Genomic DNA, 6637 nt, shown 5'->3' with positions numbered 1-6637 from the left:
GCAAGAGAGTCCCTCCTTTTTGAACGTCAAGGTTAGTTGTTTGTAATCCATCTCGACGGGTCCAAGCGTCTCTAGCCACTGTACTCCCAACATCAACTGGCATGCTGCGACGGGAAGAACATAATAGTCAGCGGTAACGGGGTGTCCTTGAATGGCGAGGGTGAGAGATCGGCACTGCCCCATGCACTCGATCTTTTCACGGTTGGCCACCATAACTTGAAATTTCTTGTCTCGGCTCACTGGCAACCCGAGCTTGGAGACGATGGCTTGGTCAATGAAGTTGTGGGTGCTGCCGCCGTTAATTAATATGGTCACGTTCTTGTTTTTCAGTTTCCCAAGAACACGTATGGTTTGCGGGTGCTCAGCTCCTGCAATAGTGTGGAAGGAGATTTCAGGGATGGCTTCTTTGTTTTCCTCCTATGATTCGATAGTCTCCGCGTCCGCCGGTTCCGGATCCTCAATCATGAACAGTTGTGGACGTGCACAACGGTGGCCGGAGGTGAACTTCTCATCACAGTAGTAACACAGCCCCTTCTCACGACGTTCTCGCGCCTCCTAGTTGGTGAGTCGCCGGAATGTTGGGGAAGGAGCACTGGAAACCTGGTTCGCGCGCGAGCTTGGTGGAGGCTCAAGTACACCGGCCATGGGGTTGGGCGACGCCTTCTGGGTTGTCATGGCTGATGGGGATCGAATCGGTTGGCTAGCTCTCCACTGTAAGTGATTTCATTCCTCAATTAACCGGGCCACTCCAATCGCCTCCATCAAAGTTCGAGGCTGCTTGATCTGCACATCTAAACGAATGTCATCACGAAGTCCTACAATGAAACAGCCAATGAGAAAGCTCTCGGGCAGGCCGTCAACTTGGTGAGAGAGCCTCTCAAAGGCTTCTTGATAAGCCGTCACAGTGGTGGTTTGCTTTAGGCGGGTTAATGCCTCTGATGGGTCCTCGTAGTCGGTGGGGCCGAATCGTTGTAACACCGCTTTGGAGAGTTCTTCCCATGTGAGCGGTCCGCGATGCTTGGTCAACCACCTGTGCCACTGTAAGGCGATGCCTTCCAAATGGAAGGAAGCTAGCTGCACCTGTTGGTCCGGAATAATATTTTGAAATTCAAAATACTGCTCCGCCTTGTAAATCTAACCGCTTGGATCATCCCCATTAGATTTTGGGAATGACAGCTTGACGTGTTGATGAGGGTGGTCATGGGTGGAGCTTGAACGGGAAGTATGGGGGTGTGAGGATTCTTCATGGGCGAAGGGGTTGGTCTCGGGAGTGGTATTGGGAGTGGTTCGTGAGGCTCGAAGGGCTTGGAGTTCAGTTAACACTGCTTGTAAGACAGTGTTCATTTGGTCGAAGCTCGACTCATGTCGTGCTAAGGTTTCATTGACCTCATTGCGGAACTCCACGTTAGTCTTTCCACGGGTGTCCATGGTCGAACCGGCTCTGATACCAATGATACGCTCAAGTTATCTAACAAGAGGGAGAAGGATCTAGAATAAGGAGAAGAGAGAGAGAGAGAGAGTTTGTTTGTAGAAAAGCCAATGCCAACTCCATTCATTCAGGCTATATTTATAGCCTTATGGTGCTACAAACTGGGAGTAGAAATAGGAACTACTGCCCCTTAATCTTAGGAGCTTATCAACAAAAAAAAACAGAATGCACTTATCTAGGAACCAGAATGCACTTATCTAGGAATAGAATTGAAGACTTATCTAATGCACTTATCTAGGAAACAGAATGCACTTATCTAGGAACAGAATTGAAGACTTATCTATTCTAATAGAATTAAAACTGAATGGATAAGGCTTATCCCAACTAAGAGCTAACATGACCGGGTCTTCTGCTGCTATCCACTTTGACCGGGTCTTCGGCTGCTGCATGCATGCACGTATCAGTTGCGTAAGGGTTTAATACCAAAACATTCATATTGACCCACCAACCCACTATGACCCATCATCAATCCTTATTAAAGAGTCATAACCCGCTCTAACCCTGACCCACCCTGACTAGGGGTGGTGCTCACGGTTCGATTAACTGAACCATGGGCCTATTTTTGAAACCAAACCAGTACTACCAGTTTATGGAAAACTATTAACTGAAACCGAACCAAAGCCGATTGGTTAACCAGTTGACCGGTTTGGTTAACTGACGGTTCAGTTTGTTGGTTTTTCAGTTTTTTTTGTTTTTACAATATATATTATAAAAAATATATAAATATATAATAATAAACTAAAAATATATAAAAAACTTTATATTTTAAATAATTAATAATATATTATATATTACAAATATATATTTATAATATATATAATATACATAAATATATATAGAAATATTTGTTTACCGGTCAGTTTGGTTGATCGCCATTTTTCTATATTGGTTAAATGAAACCGAATTGGTACCTTTGGTTTTTTAAAAATACCGAACTAATCAGTTTGATTAATTAAATTTTAGGTTCGATTTCGGTCTGTTTTTTTTTTTGTTTTTCTTGCTCACCCTTAACCCTGACCCACCCATATTGACACACTTGGCACATCCATCTTGACCCTTACCTATCCTCACCCATACTAACCCACCTACTCTCACCTATAAATACAGAAACGGGGTCGGATCAACCCGTATACCTGAAAATGGCAATTTTTTTTAGAGAAACATCTCTTTCAAGGCCATCGCATGTCAGAAACGGGTCGGGTCAACCTGTATACCTGAAAATAACATGTTTTAAGAGAAACATCTCTCTCAAGGCTGCCACGTGAAAGAAACGGGTTGAGTCAACCTGTATACCCAAAAATAACATTTTTGAGAGAAACATCTCAATCAAGGCTGCCATGTGAAATAAACAGGTCGGTTTAACCCATATACCCAAAAATAATTTCTTTTTAGAGAAACATCTCTCTTGAGGATGCCATGTGATAGAAATGGGTCGGGTCAACCCGTATACCAGAAAATAACATTTTTGAGAGAATCATCTCTCAAGGCTGCTACGTGACAGAAACGGGTTGCATCGACCTATATAACCAAAAATGCAAAAATTGTAAAAAAATTACAAAAAATTTGTAGAAAAATTAGAAAAAATACAATAAATATCAAATATGCAAAAAAATAGAAAATGCAGAAATTATGTAGAAAAATACAAGAAATTTTGCAAAAAATTACCAAAAAATGCAGACATTATGCAAAAAACCAAAAAAAAATGCATACAATGCAGAAAATTGCAAAAACGAAAAAAAACACATGCAGAAATATAGTAGAAAATTTAGAAAAATACAGAAAAAAAACAAAAAATTTGAAGAAATGCAAAAAAAAATAACAGAAAATGCAGAAATTATGCAAAAAATAGAAAAATACAGAAAATGCAGAAAAGTATCAAAAAATAAAAAAAAAATGTAGAGAACACAAAAAAAATTGTAGAAAATAACAGAAAATTATAGAAATGCAAAAACAAATGCAGAACTTTGGCAGAAAAATTCAGAAAAAATGCATGAAAACACCAGAAAAATGTAGAAATTATGCAAAAAAATTGAAAAAATATACAAAAATTACAAAAATTGCACATAAATATCAGAAAAAATCAAGAAATGCAAAATATATGGAAACAAATACCAAAAAATAGCAAAAATTCCAGAACAGAAAAAGAAAAAATACAGAAATTATGCAAGAAAATAACATAAAATTGCAGGAAATACCTGAAAATTACAGACATGCAAAAAAATGCTGAACTTTTGTAGAAAATTTCAGAAATAATGCAAAAAATACCAGAAATTTTCAGAAAATGCAGGAAAATACTAGAAGAAAATGAAATTGCAAAAATTATGTAGAAAAATACCAGAAAATTAAAGAAAAAGTGCAGAACTTTTGCAGAATATTAACAAAACAAAAAATACCAGAAAATGCATCAAAACACCAGAAAATGCAAAAATTATCCATAAAACACTAGAAAATTGTAGAAAATGCTGAAAATACCAGAATTTGCAGAAAAATACCAGAACAAAATTAAAAAAAAATGCAGAAAGTATGCAAATAAATACTAGAAAGTCAGAAAATTGCAAAAATGTAGAAAAATAACAAAAAAATTCAAAAACTATGCAAAAAATGCCAAAAGTTTTGTAGAAAAATGCAAAACTTTTGGGTAATATAATGTTTTAAGAATCTCCCAATAGTATCAAATTTTAGCATGGTAAAAATGGTTACATCATAGTTGATAAACTAAGTAAGCAACGAGATAAGTTATGTTTGGAAGGAAAACTGTATAAGATATCACAAGTTTTTTAGTTAGCTAGAATTAAATGGAAGGGATAGATCACCAAGGAGCTCTTCTAAGGAGTGCAAAATGATTGGTTTGACAAGGAGTTTTTCTATCAAATATCACTCTCTTTGTTGTTGTAATATTAAGGAGATGCTACAAAAGAACCATAATTGTCAAATAGTTTTGTAAGCTAAAACATATATAAATGGCATTCAAATAGTCAAACTATAAAAATAAATTGATAAATATATAAATGATACTACCTTTGTAGTCAGATTGAAGGGATATGCTTTCAAAATTGGAGATATCAACCTCTAAATCAATGTCTATATCATCATTTTCTGCTTTATCTACATTTACAAAAAGAAAAAGTAAAAATAAAAAAGACACTAATATGAAATAGAGGAAAAAAATGTAATGTTGTAATATTTACCTTCAGAGCCAAACAACCAATCCTAAGTGCATATCACTACCTCAACCATTCTTGGGGCAAGAGAGTATTAGTTCAATAGTCTCCCCCCAGTGTTATAGTACCATTCTTGGGGCAAAAGAGTCGTTTGCCAAAAATGTAGGAGGGCACGACACTACTACACCTGATGAAGCAGATGATTAAAATCAAGGAGATGGAGTAATTTTTTCAATTTTATTTAAATTATTTGTTATCTTTTCAACAATGCAATTTTTTATTTTCAATTTGTAACTTTTTTATATTTTAAATGAAATAAAATTCCTATTTTTCTAATTTGTTGTCCATTTTGTATTTTGGTAAATATTTTTATTTCATTTATTTGTTAAATTTTTTTCTCAATTTGTTCACAAAGGAAAGTTAAATATCTTATTTTTACTTAGAAAACAAAATTAAAAAAAAATCAAAATGTCATGAAAAAAAAACAACAAAAACTGTCTGGGCCTTTTTGGCCCAATTTGGCCCAAGCCCAAGGCCCGACTCATAGCCCTGCCCGGTACGAATGGAGCCCACGACATGGCCTACATCCTTCCCAGCCCAGACTCACAGCACGACACCGACCCTTGTGGGCCCAGCTATGGGCCATGCTGGGCTGACCCCCCAAATTGTCTTAGGGGAGGAAAGCACGGCCCAACTCAGCACCCGGGTTGGCACGGCAAGGCCTGCTTTTTGCATAGGCCGCATGCGGGTCGTGTCGTGCCGACCCAGCATGACCAAATTTACACCTCTAATGATAGCCCAACTCCAGACCTGGCTTATATTTCAGTCTTAGGTCCCAACCTAGACTATAGCCCTTATTATAAGTGCTAAGTCCAGCTTGGCCTGGCCCATGGTGCCCAAACCATTGCCCTAATTTGACCATCAATTGATATCTAGGGCTTGATTGTTTTTCTGGATTTTGAGAGGCGGGAAAATTAGTTAATGGGATTTTTGGTTTTCATTGACCAAGATACTGATGTTCTTTTTATAGATTTTTGTGGGGTCCACGAAAAAATCATTTCCCTGGGTATCACTTACTTATCTTCTAGTTAAATAACTTTCCCACCTAGAAGAAAGTTGTCAATACTTAAAAGGGACAAAATTGTCCCTTTAAATTAATATGACTAAAACCATCATTTTCTTATTTATTTGAAAAATAAAAGAGCATAGTTAACTGCACTTAAATAAGAAATACTTATCTAAATAACTACATTTACTTAGATAAATAACTTGAAGGCAAATAAAAATCCCTTGAATTATTCGTTTTTAATTTAACTTTGGATTGTACTCGTGCACACTGAATATAACTAAACATGGGTCCATTTAACTATGCCACATAATTAAAGCAGAGGAATGTCACGTACGTATTTTGTTGTCATCACATGCATATATATTGTCACCTTCTCCGCCTATAAGCAGCGTTCCTTAATTGCCAGGAATCTGCTTGATCTTCGGCCTCATTAGACCGAAGGTGCAGCTCTGCTATGCATACATATACTTTATATATATAGCACGTGCCATATATGAATGTGATAAGAGAAGCAATGTTCTACTTCCTGTCGGGAAAATTCTTGGGTTTTAATTGCTGATGGAGAGAGACAATAAAGATAGATAGGCAGCTATGTTGTACAAGTTGAATTTAGAGAATGTTCCACAATTGCAAGGAAGCTGCCAGTGTCTCCATCTGTCTATCTTAGACCAAAAGGACGCCTACGATGGGGCTTAAATTTCATGGCACTAGGGACTCGGTCTTAATTAGCACACTTGTTAACTGACAAATTCTTAGACCCTTAGAAGTTTCTTTGATGTTTCTTTTCCAACATTAGCATATCAACTGCTTATTTTTTGGTTCTAACTTCTAAGATTTCATCAAATATGATAAATAGAAAAATCCAGCCAAAGAGCTGAGTTAGCATCTCCTTGGGAGCTTCTGCTTAACTGCTTGGAG

The sequence above is a fragment of the Nelumbo nucifera genome, chromosome 6 (genome assembly GCF_055504915.1).
Source record: "Nelumbo nucifera cultivar China Antique chromosome 6, China Antique-T2T, whole genome shotgun sequence".
In the NCBI taxonomy this organism is placed as follows: Eukaryota; Viridiplantae; Streptophyta; class Magnoliopsida; order Proteales; family Nelumbonaceae; genus Nelumbo; species Nelumbo nucifera.
The sequence above is the reverse complement of the archived record's forward strand: the minus strand, read 5'-3'. Positions refer to the sequence as shown.